Below are 14,606 nucleotides of genomic sequence, written 5' to 3'. Positions count from 1 at the left end.
AAAAAAAAAAAAAAAAAAAAAAAAAAAAAAGAAGAATACAGAGTTCCTAAAGTAATCTGTATTATTTCTGTTTTTTAATCAGAATTTTTGTGCAGGTATGGCTGACCTAATTTTAGCCTGAGGTTGTAGACCTTCTAATTTTGATGAAAAGTTTCAGAAACATATTGTAGAAACATACCAGAAAGAGTCCAGTGAATAGAGAATTTCTCTCTATTCTCTATAAGCAGATCCAGCGATTTTATAAAAATTGCATCAAATGTGGCTTATGAAAGCAATTCTTTCCAATTAGTCATCGAATTCTTCTTTTTTTCAAGAATTCTTCCTCAGTGGTTACTCTGTTACACTTAGTGCTTCTGAGCTTAGGTATTAAATTTACTTTTGCCTCATAGGATAGCTCTACATGTCTTATAGGGAATTAAATGCTAAAAATGTAGCAAGAGAGAGAGAGATCTAAGATGCTTATGTGGCTCTAGATTAACAGCATATCTCATAATGAGTCCCTACTGGGGTATGAGGAGGCTCATTTCTAACCCTTGGCTTCTTTTATATTCTTCACATCTTCATGTCTTAACTAAATTTTGCCAGTAGTCATTGAGCAAATTATACCATCTGCTTGCCGATTCTAAGTGTTCCTCCACTTTCTAAATAAACAAACTCAATTATTCTGCCAAAACACAGTCTCTTGTGGAGATCAATTTAATAAGAAAAGCAAAAGAGGAAATCAAACTTTAGTTTTCACTTGGTTGCAGGTAGGCCCCTCAGTCTGATTATCCTTTAATAATAGCTGTGTCAACTCACTACAAATATTAATAATACCTTGGAGTCAGTGTTTGACGTGAGATTACAACCCACTTGATTACGTGGATAAATAGTTCATCCCATCAGCCAGTGGTTTCTCACCACTTTTCTATCCTAATTTCTGTTTGGCCTGGGACAGGTGGGTTGTCATACATACCTAATTTTAGAATTTTGGAAACCTTGTGGTGTCCATTACTATTTATTATTTATTATTACCCTCTGGAGTCTATTATTACACTTCCCACATCGATTATTCTCTCTTCAAACTGTTCCAGACTATGGGAGAAGGAATGGTTCCCCATCCCCTCGCACGGCAACAATCAACACAGACTTGTGTGACCTCAAACGGTATAGCGATTTCTCCCCAGCAGCAAGCCAACAATCACCAACCAGACACTAGCTGGGCATCTCGAATCCTTTTCAGTTCTGACACTAGCTTCCTGGAGGTAACATCAGATCCCACAGGTTGGAGGCCTAGTCTCTTGACACTTTTTCTTCAACTCAGATGCCATCTGAACCCCAGATTACTTTTCCTGTACCTTATTTAACCAGAAACAGAAAAATAACCCCCAGGTTATTTTACCAGTCTAACTGATTACAAATATTTCGCTGATGCTTTTGACTCACAGTGCACTCCTCAGGTTTGATAAATTTGTTTGACAACTCAGAACTCAGGGAAACATGGTTGCTGTGTTATTATAAAGGGTGTCACAAATGAAGAGATGCACAGGTATGGAGAGGGGTGGAGAGAGGATGCGGAGCTTCCGTGCCGTCTCCAGTGAGCCTGCCCTCTGGGAACCTTCAGCTACACAGAAGCTCTGCAAACTCTCTTCTTTGGGGGTGGGGGTAGTTATGGAGACCTTCTTGCATAAGCATGATAGAAGCATGGAAATGGTGTCAAATGTGACTGGACAAAATGGAACGGTCTGATGTCAGTAGATTGTGTGAGGAAAGCCAGCAAGGCCTGTCCGGGTTCCTCAGCACTCTTTCCTCATGTGTAGAGGGATGGGCCACATCAGAAACAGAGGTCTTACCACCTAGTATCAGATAAGTTAGGTCAGGGAATATCTTAAGGTAGAAAGGTGGGGGAAAATTAGAATTGCTTAGTGTTAACTTTATTTTTATTAGTACATGTTTGTAGTATATAATGATTACATTCATCATGCAGAGTTGGTACATATACATCATACCTCTTAATTCTTTTTATGTCCCCTTCTCCTCCTTTCCCCTTCCTTCCATTTCTTGTTCCCTTTCACAATTAGAATTTCCATGATCCACCTTGGGGAGGGTGATAAGCTAGGAACAGTGGATGAAATCCAAAGGACAGTGGGCCAGTTTCCTAATCTCCAGGGAATGGCACACTCTTGTGAGCTAATCCAGAACTCAGTATAAATTGTATTTTTCAATTTAATAACAGTAAGGGGAAATGCAAGATCTAAATGTCACTGCCCTTAAGGTTGTGACCATTGGGTTGAGGAGGTAAGACACGTGTGTGTAAGAACAACTAACATATTAGGTTAAGTGTCTAATGGGTGATTTTAGCAATATGCACTATAAGAATTGATGAACGGGAGAACAGTGTGATTTGGATCACTTGGGAAAGATTGAAAGGGTTGAAGACAGGAGGGAAAACAGGACTTTATGAGGAAGACAAAAATAGAAAGAGCAGCCTGGGCAGAAGACATTGTACAAGGAGGATGAGGTGGGAAGACTCACAGGTACTTGGAAGAGTGGCTAGAGAGCGAAGTTTGACATGAGATTGGAAATCCTGTGTGGGATAAGTGATAGTGGATCTTGAATATTAACAGTCTAAAGAGTTTATTGTGTGAGATGTAGAAAGCTACATTTTAAGAAAAAAGAAAGATAAAGTAGGATACAAATATAAATTTAAACCCATTTGGGATTTGGTTATCTGATAAAAGATTGGTATTTATTATCTCCCTTGTATTACATTTTTAATTTACTAGATATCCTTAAACGATATCCTTGTCATCCTACAACCATGTAGATGCATTTGTGAATCTAACACCCATTTTTTTTAAAGGGAACATTCACCATTCAGGACATTTTAACCACAATTCATTGCCTTGAGAAGGTCGGCTATCCTTTCTTTTACTGTTGGAGAAGTTCAGATAACAACTTTGGATTTAATTATTAAGTTGCCTCAGCAAATCAGTGGTATGAGGCATGAATCACAGGATCCTTATGCTGTTTGTTTATTTGTCTGCTGCGGATCGAACCTAGGGTGTAGTGTATGCCAGGCAAACTCTCTACCACTGAGCTATACCCCCACCCTCTTAATGCCCCATACATGGTTTCCCTTTATTATTTTCCTAAAAAAAAATTTTTAGATTTGACAACTTTTATTGGAAAGGAACAGCCCAATTTTCTTTTGGTACTGTAAAATGCTTCTCAGAGAGATGACACTAGTGAAACTCAGATGGCCCTACTGAGAACTGTTATGCTCAGAAAAACAGATTTGTATGAAGGTGATTGTTAACAGAAATAGAGGGGCATCAAAAATGACCACATACACTCTTTTGGACCTGCTCTGTTTCCGAGTGACTCAATACTGGGAGTCGCAGAGATAAGCAACCTCTTGGGCTCAGCTAGAGAAAGCGTCCCTTTTATTTTGACCAGCCCCATACAAACCAGGACACTGTATGTTGTATTCATGGCTTTACAAAGCCCTGTTTTCATTGTAACCGGAGGCTGATCTCTATTCAAGACCTTTGTTGTTGGTAGCCACTGAATAAAAGGAGAGAGATCTGATGTTGGAGGGGCCAGGATGTGCAGAATTGTGAAGTAGAAGCTGCTTAGTTTTAAAACAGGGAGCTTTTCCTGGCTGTGCAGTTCCCTTTCTGTGTCTCCCTGAAAAAATAGGTAATTTTGTTCAGTGTGTTGGTGAAGGTGTGACCCACCCATGTAATCTTTTGGGATTGAATCTTGGGCATTTAAAGTAGCATGCTATATAGAACCCAATACTCCTATGCCTCAGGCATGTAGTAAATTTTGTGTTCCTTTCCCCTGATAGAAATATAAGAATACCATGCTCTAAAACAGAGGCATTATATTTGAATAGTTGACCTTTCGTTACAGGACAAACTGTCTTCTGCAAAAGGCCACCGTTTTGTGTGCATAATTGATTTGTCACTAAAATTTTAGAGCTGACTTGGATTTTACAGATTGTCTAATCCAATTGTCCCATTGTACAAACAGCAAAATTAGGGCTCGGAGATATCAATGAATAAGGTGACAAACCAGCTGTCCTGGAGATTTCCTGCTGTGCTGTGCTTTCATTGCTAAAACTGGAGAAGTCCTAGGGGATAAATGGTCATGCCAACAATCATTTAACTAAATCAAGGTATCGCAGCAGTGATCGAAGCCTTACAGTACATGACAGCACCATACAACCAAAATATTTCCTCACTTATGAACCACGTGTTAAGATTCAAGACTGTTGTAGCTGGGTGCACTGGCACATGCCTGTAATCCCAGGAACTCAGAAGCCCAAGGCAGGAGGATCACAAGTGTGAGGCCAGCCTGGGCAACATAGCCAGGCCCATCTTATCAAATCAAAAGGACTGGGGATGTATCTCAGTGTGAGAGTGTCCCTGGGTTCAATCCCCAGTACCAAAAAATACACAGAACTATACAAGAATAATGCAATGGTCAATTTGGGTTTATGTTTGATGTTTATGAAAGTTTTCTCTCATTTCTGATCTGGGCTATCTTATCTCTTAAGAACTCAGCATTAGTATATAAATTTTTAATCTAATTTAAATTTAATAAGGATGATAGGCTACTTCTGTCCTTGGTGGATGAGAAAAAAATCAATGGAATATATTGAGGCTAGCCAAAGAAAGCATTTGTTCTGAAAATTAGTACATGGGCACAGTTATTGGGTCTAAACTTGATAAAAGGTACAACGCAATGAACAGAAATGCTGTATTAATAAAAATTCAATGTAGGGGTGTGGCTTAGTGGTAGGGTACTTGCTTAGCATACATGAATAGCCCTAGGTTCTTAAATTTGATCTCTGCATCCCCAACCCTCTACATCCTGAAAAATTGGGACATGTATTTATTAATAATTTTGTCACTTAAAATTTTTGTGGGACTAGGCATAAAGCATTGATGTCAATTGATATTTGTAGCTTTCAAATTTCCTCATTACTTTATAGGTACAATTCAGGCAGCTTTTTGTGATTTCTTGTTTTAAGGGTAAAATGATTAAAATCCAAGTTGATAAAACCTACTGAACTTGTGAAGGGTGGTTTCCTTAAGAATCTATTTCTTCAGTACTGATAATTCACTGGATTTCACTTGATCACATTTCTTTCTTTCTTTCTTTCTTTCTTTCTTTCTTTCTTTCTTTCTTTCTTTCTCTTTTTTGTTTTTGAGACAAGGTTTTGGTATGTAGCTCAGGCTAGCCTTGAACTTACTATGTAAGCCAGGCTCTCCTCAAATTTGTGGCCATCCTCCTGCCTCAGGCTCCCAAGTACTGGGATTACAGGTATGCACCATTACACCTAGACGCATAATTTTCTTTTATGCTACATACTGTCTTGGGACAAACTCATCCTCATCCATGACTTACCTCTGTTTATAATATGGTCAGCCAGTGTACTGCGTGCCTGCTACCAAACCTCTCACCTATCCCCACAGCCTGCATGATATGTTCTGGCTCCGGCTCTATCTTGTCTTGGCCTCATAGTGCTTCTTGACATGTGTCTCCAATCTAATACTACAAACAGATCCCAGTTGATACTAAAGACATAATCTATTTTTAGACCCACAATTAGTTACTCTCCAGTTGATACTAAAGGCAAAATCTATTTTTGGACCCACAATTAGTTACTATTAGAACTAAATTAACGCCAAATTCTGTATCTAATCTGGACCTCCTCTACGCTGCCTACATGAATGTCTGGTAGCCCATGTACAACCTCCTTCTAGCTGACTTAAGGATACCTAAACTTCAGTACACACGTGAAATCCTCTTTACCCTCCAAATCGGCTTATCCTTGGCTTTATTGACTTCTGTTATTCACTAGAGCCTGTACTGTATTCATTCTAAAAATCTCTAGAATCCTTCTGCCTCCTATCCCTGCTGCTACCACTGCTTTCTTTGGGCTCTTACAAAGCCTGTTTCTGGTACTGTGCATTCTCCTCATTTTCTTCCACATTGCTGCAAGAGGGATTTTTCTCAAAATCACATACCTAACCATATTGTTCTTCTCCCTACCAGTCCCTGTAATGGCTCCCCCAAGACCTTCAAAATAAAGTTCAGGTCTTTTAGGTCACCTATAAGACACTTGTCATTTTCTGTTTATCTTTCCAGAGGTGTTGACCTCATCTATATTTGATGAAGGTTTGTCTAATTTGTCTTTAAGAAAAACAATGTGGCTGGACATGGTAGCACATACCTGCAATCTCAGCAGCTCAAGAGACTGAGGCAAGAGGATCACAGGTTCAATCCCAGCCTGATAACTTAGTGAAATCCTGCTTCAAAAAAATTCATAGATAGATAGATAGATAGATAGATAGATAGATAGATAGATAGATGATAGACAGATATAGATAGATAGATCTATATTTAAGAATGTAGCTCAGTGATCAGTGCTTGCCTAACATGCATAAGGCTCAGGGTTCAATCCCAAGCATGGGGTTAGGGAGGGGTGGAGCAGGGAGAAACACTTACTAATCAAATCTTTATCTTTAGTTTTATTTTATAACTCTTATTCCTTGTGGAGGACTACCTCGGTGACTCTCCTTGAAGGAGGAGCAATTGTCTCCATTTTGACTGAACCTGACCCAATTTCCATGTATTGATATGTGCAGAGCTGGCTGGGACTTTGCCTTCTCCCTTCAGTTGGCTTTAAGCAATGCATACTGATGCATCTGAGGTGCTGCTGGTAGTCTTTGAGGTGAAGACGACAGGCAGTGTTTCTCCAGACTCCCCATTGTTACCATGTGTGAGCTGGGGCAAGGCAGGATGGAGAACCATGCTCCACCCTTCAGCTGGGATTGAGCCTCAAGGTAAGAGGCTCTGACTTCCCAGATCATAAAAAATTACACATCAGAGCTGAAGACTGACCCCAAAACATTAGATATTACCTCAGTTGTGCTATGCAGATTACTCCTTCTGCATGTCCTTCTCTCTGCATATTGCAGTGGAAATTTTAGGCCTCCTACCTAACCCAGGTCACAGCACTCACATACTTCCCACCGTTCTCACAGTCACTCATCCTCAGGGTCCTCCCTTCTTCACGAATTAATAAAACCTGAGTTTGGCCCAGAGTCGAGGCATTTCTTCCAGATAACCATCATTGTGGCTGGACTTGGAACCCCTCGGCTCCCTGTAATTACAAAATATGCCTAGTGTCTTTATTCTAGCTGTGGGCTGCACTGAAAGTGGTAGATTGAAATTAACTCACGAAGATCCCAGTCCCTTTTCCTGAGGATTACAAATATAAACTTCCTGGGCCACAATACGGACCCGGAAGGGCTCTCTACATTCCTAATTTCTTGTGTTTACTTTCCTTTATTAAGTTATTTAATTCAAGTATTTAGATAATATATGTAAATTGTAGTGTTCTCTTGTGAATGTTGCTCTTACATACTGCTTTGACTGCATTCTGTAGGTCTTATTCTACTTGTCATTCCACTCTAACTCATTTATATTTCCATGTTTTACTTTTGATTTTATCTAGGACTTGATATAGAGAGATGCTTAATGATTTTCCAGTGAATGGAGTAAGTTTTCCTCTTTTGTTTTATTATCCACTAGAATTACAAAACTATGGCTGAAATAATTTCTTTCTTTCTTTTAAAGGCATGAAGGGATTATTAAGCAGAATTTTAAAAGTACACATTTGAAGACATAGAGTATGGGCCCTTAAGAGAGAAGTTTGGAGTTGGGAATATGTGTGTGTTTTTGGTGGTGGAATTTGTGAATCTATAGGATGTTCCGTTATGGTTTACAGGAGGAAGGGTTGCTCCATCCACAGAAAAATAATGGTCAACTTTAAAGGTGAATGAAATAATTTCTACATTTTAAAATATAGTGAGAATATATATGTAATAATATATTTTCAGTTTTTTTAGTATACCATGGAGATTTTAAGAAGACTTTATAGTCTGTTACTGTTGTGTTCTATTCTCTCAGTACATAAAAATGAAACAAGTGAAATGTATTTATTGTGATATTTGCATATTCTTTTGGAAAATTCCTTTTAAAAGGTATATTTTCTGAGTAAGAACGCAATACGTAACTCCCCCAAAGATAAATATATGTTCTTATCTTTTAAATAAAGCTAGGTATAGTATTCTGGATTCAAAATAGCTTTTCTTAGAATTTTGATGATATTGTTCCTATGTTTTTTAATCAATGTTAATTTGATTTTGTTTCCTACTGGTGCATTCTTGGTCTCGCTCAGGTGTTTCAGGATAGTCTTTTTATTGTTTGGGTTGTAAAATTTCATCAAGATGAACTTACTAGGATTTATTTTTTCCTTTTGTTTTTAATTTGGGGCTTTTCATCAGAACATATGATAAATATGTTTTATCCTATTACTATGTATATTATTTATCTCCACTGTTTCTTTTCCTTTAAAAAAAAAAATTCTAAACAAATGTTCTTCCAGATGTCTTCCTCACATTCTTCAGGTTTTCCTATACACTTTTCCTCTCCATCAGGCCACAGGGTAGCATAATCACTTAGTTCTATTTTCCATTTTCCAGCTTTTTTTTTTTTTTTTTGGTGTTTCAGCTGTAGGCATTTTGCCATTTGGATCATCAGTAGATAGTGATCATGCTTTTTTGTTTTTGCTTTTCAGAGATCTTCCTTGCCATTTTTTCATTGCAATCTGAGCACATTTCCCTTCAAACCAGTTTGAAGAAATTATGTATATTTTTCAATTTTATTTGATTTCATGTGCTTATTTTTTGTAGTTTTATTTGCTGTGATTTTATCATTTCCGCAAGGGTTAATTCTACGTGCTTAGTTTAGAACTTTATAGTTACTGTTATTTTGTTGCTATATATGATACTTTTGCTGTTGGTTTTCCTAAATATTTAGACATTCTAGCTGGCTGTTCCTAGCTGTGGATGAGGGTCCTAACCCCAACCGCACATAGCGCTCACGTAACACACACTGATTGCAGAAGTTCTGGTTCTGCAGTGTGTGTGAGGTGGGGATCCTGTGTCAGGGGCAGAAGTGCCAGGAGTCTAAGTCCTTTACATCACAAGAGCTTATCCTTGGCCCTGCTCTGCCTGTCCAACCTCAGCGAGTTGGAGTTTCCCATGTCCAGAGCCATTTTAGAGAGCTGCCTGTGGCTTGATCTGGAGGTCAAGCAGGAATCTGTAGCTCTAAGAAGCAGCCACTCCCTTTATGACAACAGGGATGTGGGTGGACACTGAAGTAAATGTTTTGATATCCTCTAATTAATCACCTCAACAACTATGTCCATTCTGTTCTTTCCCCTAGTTCTCACTGTTTCTGCTCTTTGGATTACTTTGGAACACAAGTGGGGAAGGAAACTCTGCTTGATCTTGTATTCCTTCTGTATGCGTTTGTGGCTTCCTTAGCGCTCTTGTGTTTTACCTGCATTTTAGTCTGAACCACTGTCTGTCCTCTAGAAATTTGGTCGGTGACATCATTTTAAAAACCACTGTTCTGCTAAGATTTACTCATTTGTATCATATGTGGTTTCTGATATTTTAGTGGGACCTTTTCCCCATAGAATAATCCTTTATATCCAGTTAACCAGTATGAACTGGAAAGCCAACTCTTTTGTATAGGATTTTAATATGTATCCAGAACTTTTCCTTTTATATTATTTCCTCTGTTGAGGAACATAGAATGATGGTCTCCAGTCAGGTCAGAAGTATTCTGAAATATGCCCCCAAGCGCTCTTTCCTACATTAGTTCACTCAGAGACCCTGGCAAAAACACATGTTAAATGTCTTTTACCTCAGTGTGAAAATCTGGGACCATGTTAATCTCATGTTTTAGGAAATGTAATCACAAAAGGTCCAACCATGAACATATTTCTTAAAACATACTTTAGATTTATCTTGGGAAGGTTAGGGCCCTCTGTACATGGACTCCTAGCTATCCAGATTAGATCCCCTCAAATTCACTCGTGTTTGTGTAGCATTTTTCACTTTACTAGACTTTCACACTAATATTTATTTTTGAACTTCTTGACAGTTTTCATCATAGCTGTGGGCTCTTATCCTTATAATTTGACACACAAGAAAACTGATTCAGATAGGTTATTTACCAAATTATACAAACAAAAAAATAGTGGGGAACCAGCCCTCAAACTCTGAAATTCTTTTTCTGAGTATAGTGCTTTACCTCATGTGGACTTCCTTAATGACTGAGGTAAGAGCAATGTCATTAGACCAAAGCTGATTTTGAATCTAGATATGTATCTATGAGGCTAGACAGGAATTGATCTAGACTAGGGGTTGGATTCAATATGTACTGAGAAGAATGTGTCCCACTGTGACAGATTAAGTTTTTATATATTATTTTGAAAATCATGGAAACAATTACTCCTTGAAGAAGCACCTTTAAGAAAACAATTTGAACTGTTGTCGTTGGAATTATTGCTTTAATATGGCTGAAGATAGGTATTAACTCGGTACTTTTGTCTCATTCCCCTCTATTGAGAGATCCAAGAGGGCAGGTGGAAGCACTCTGGGCCAGCTGAGCTCCAGAATTAGACTGGACACAATGTCATTTCCAGTGCATTCTGATGGTCAAAATAATTCATAAAGCCACCCAGATGCACAGGGTACAGGAAGACTTGCAGCGTCATACTAGAGGGCTGAGAATGCAGATAGGAGAGTAACTGGCATCCTTTTGCAAACAGTCTCCCACTTCTAATTATTGAGTCCATGCCTCGTGAGTGTTGGCCACAAAAGGGTCGCAGATACCTTTGGCTGTGGTCTGAATTGTTTCTCCCCAGAATTTGTACTTTAAAGCCCTGACCCTCACTCTGACTGTATCTGCATATATAGACTTCAGGAGGTAATTCAGGTTAAAGGAGATCATAAAGGTGGGTCCCCAATCCAATAGACTGTGACCTTAAAGGAAGAGAGAAAAATATTTTTTTTTCTTCTCTACTTTTGAAAAGAGCAAGAAGGCAGCCATCTACAAGCTAGGAAGTAGGCCTTCAGCAGAAAGCAACACTACTAGTTGTAGATTTGGGGTTTCCCTCCTCCAGAGTTGTGAGAAAATAACTTTCTTGTCTATAAGGCACATAATCCATGGTGTTTTGTTATGCTGCCCTAACTAACACACTTCCTTCCTCTTTTCTGGAGGAAAAGATTCAGCTGAATGAGGACTGCCTTGCCGTAAAGACTGTGCCCCCAAATTTCATGTGGAGGGTAGGTGGGTACAGTTGACAGAAAGTGATGAATGCGTCTAGGATAACAAAACGCCAGTTCCTTAACTCCAGGGGAAATAGCACTGTGGTGTTATTTAAGCTTCAGTCTCCTTACGGATCAAGGCAAGGATAGACTCAGTCTGAGACCACATTCTTACTCTGCCTGTCCCCTCCCCCATCTTCCTTGCCTTCCTGCTTTACAGGTTTTTCCTGAAGAGAACTCCCTTAATCACTCCCATGCACCCCGTTCCCTCAGTCAGGACTCACTTCTAGGATCCCCACCAAGACAGATGTTACAGGCTGATGAGCTATTTAAGGAAGACACTTGTCGTTAGTACATATTTATAAGCATAGCTGCATATTTTTAGCTTACTGATAGTCTCTGAACTTTCAAAATGCTATTTTACACTTTGGAAAACATAAGAATTATTAACATTTGCTACATGCTCACTAGGCTCCGAGCTGCGTGTATAACATATGATCTCATTTAATCCTCCCTATGACCGTTTAAGATAGCTACTGTTAGTATTACTTTTTGGCTTTGAGTGTTTTCTAACTCATTTGATATCTAGGCTTTTGATCTACTCTTCTTTGCTGTAGCAACAAAAGGCTTCTTGACCTGCATAAAAATAGTCTTTGACACATGGCATTCAGGAAGCACCTGATGAATGTCACAGACAAGACAATTTGATCTTCCTTCAACTTGGAAGACCAGGCCTTTCTGGGTTCATCATGGAGCAGTCTTTTTTTTTTTTTTTTTCTGGTACTGGGAATTGAACTCACGACCTTGTGCTTGCCAGGCATGCACTGTGTTGCTAAGCTGAATCCCCAGCCCCAAAAGTTCGGCCCTGTAGTGTCTCCTGGCCCTTCTTTTCTTTGTTTGTTTTTGTTTTTGTTTTTGTTTTTCCGGTACCAGGAATCAAACTCACGACCTTGCACTTGCCAGGCAGGCACTGTGCCACTGAGCTAAATCCCCAGCCCCAACAGAGTAGCCTTGAGAGGGAATGCCAATGGCCAAGGAAAAATTCTTCAAAACACTGGATCTTTCAGGGCAGTCAGTTGGTCATAGGGATGTGTTATTCTGTGTTAAAAAATACTTTGCTGAATAACATGTTTGGAGTCCAGGCATACTTATTTCAGCTTTTAAAAGGTCATATCCTCTCAAGTTTCCAGTAAGTAGGGTTCCTTCATTCATACAACAGACATTTAAGTTTTCATCATCATTTGTTATGTTCTTTCTCCTTTTCTCCCTTTCTATAATAAGGATTGCAAGCATCATAGGAAGATGAGAAATGAGTCAATAGCAACTGTTCAAGTCAGTGAATCCCTGATTTCAGCAGCTGCAGCAGGAAATAGGAAATCTTGTAAAGGGTGGGTCAAGGAACACCATCAATTCTTTGCTAGTTGCGTGGCAGTGCTTTGTCTTTTTCAGTTTAGGTGGAAATGGCCTCTGACTTGTAGGGAAAACCCAGAAAGGAAGACCAGATAAGACTGTGTTTGGCGTGGTACTAAGCCAGAAGCAAAGTTTTGAGAGGTTAAATGCAGTCTCCCCAAGGTTATACAAGTAGGAACTAGTGCATTTTGGGAATCTGAACATGGGTACTCCACTGCCTACTGAAAGAGCATGAAGTGAGAGAGGGTGACATAAAGGCCTATAAAGGCTTCCTCCTAGAGAGAACCCATATGGTGCAGTTTCTTGTCTAAGAAAGAGGAGAGCAGAAAACTCCAATGGTGGCATTCCTTGTAGCTTTCTTGATTTCACCTACCTGAGCTAAACTCCAGCAAGTTTATTATAAGGAGATTTTTTACTGAATTTATAAAATGAAATGTATTAGTTATCCAGAAGCAGAACAGGCATTTGAAAAGGAGAGCTTGAGAGATGGGCTGAATAATGAATGTGTTTCTGAGTTTGGGTGATTTGAAACTTCTGTTAAAACGGATGGGAAACCACTAAGAGGCTTAAATGTTAGAGCTTTTATTTTCCAATGTCTGGGTTCCGAATATCAGAGAGGCGGAATTGTTGTTGCTTACCACTTTGCCATTGTCCTCTTAGAGCCTTTATAGAGAAAGTTTCTCTGAAAGTGAACCAATAAAAACTAATTCTTTCAGTGAAATAAAAAGAACCTAAGTTACCAGAAGATTTGGTCCTTGTTGTGCAAGGGACCAGAGGTTGAAGGCTGCCACTGGGCAGTGCACAAACTCCCCCTAGAAGAGGGGAGATTTTGGCCTGGTGCCTGTGAATGCCCCACCTGTCTGCATACACACAGGCAGGAGCCCAAGGAGTAGCTCATGTTCCCAAAGACAAACACAATCACCCTATGCCCCTTGAGTGCACAGTCACAGCTCAGCTTTAGTGGATTTTTCTGTGTTCGTGAGTATTAAAGACAAAGCCAGCAACTGATTACTACATCTCCCCAAGCTTACCTTTCCTTCTTTCCTCAGGCAGCCAGGGAATGCAGGTTGCCTCTTTTACCTAAGATGCAGGTGTGCATTCAAGGCAGAGGTGAGGCAAGAAGTAGGAGCATAAGACAAAATGATTGGATGAGATAAAAAAAGAACAGGGGCTTGGTGAGCAATCCTTGGCAGGGTGCCCAGACCAGTTTCAGGAGAGGGACAGATCCCAGCAAGAGCATTTCCTTCTTTAGGTTAAAAAAATAAATCCAACCATCCTCTAAGAGGTGGTCTATTCATCCTGTGTAGCGTTAGGTCATTAATTTGAAAACTGCATGTAGTAATAAAAACAGCAGTCATTTTCTTAACACTGAAATGAGTGGGCCTCTCCCTACTTCACCCACTTCACAACTAAGTTATATTAATATTATCATATGTGTGGGTAGTTTCCCAGGATGTTTTGGCTTGGGCAAAAGCATGAAACCTGTTGTCTCTTTCTCTAAAACTTTTATATTTCCTATCTATTTCAGTTTCTCTCAGCCTACAATATTTAATACAAAAGAAAAGAAAATCACCACCCAGGCTAGGAAGCAACATTCTTTTATAAGCATTATTGCTGGAATTTAGCAAAATCCTAAGTCAGCTTTTATCCTAGAATCCAAAAGTGACTTGAGATTTCCTTGGCTTTCAGAGGTCTTCAGTTCTCTGCCCCCAGAGGACTTTGGAAGTTTCCAAAGAGCTCCACATTATCAGTCTGACTGGCCTTCCTGCTGGAAGCAGATCCAGCCTTTTCTTCTTATTTTGAGAGCTCAAGAGATCGTGTGTGCAGGTTTTGCCTTAGATGTCCAGGCTTGTTATTATGAATTATTTTATCATGTAAAACTTTCCTGATGCTTATACAACCTATAATAAGATGATAGTCCTTTGAACTCTGGGCAGGTGTATAGTTTATAGCACAATATTTTAAGATAGAATTTGCCTTAATCTTCCAGTTAAGCCTCTTTATACAAATAGA

This window comes from Chinchilla lanigera, unplaced genomic scaffold, assembly GCF_000276665.1.
Source record: "Chinchilla lanigera isolate Chin_1 unplaced genomic scaffold, ChiLan1.0 scaffold00014, whole genome shotgun sequence".
NCBI lineage: Eukaryota > Metazoa > Chordata > Mammalia > Rodentia > Chinchillidae > Chinchilla > Chinchilla lanigera.
The sequence above is the reverse complement of the archived record's forward strand: the minus strand, read 5'-3'. Positions refer to the sequence as shown.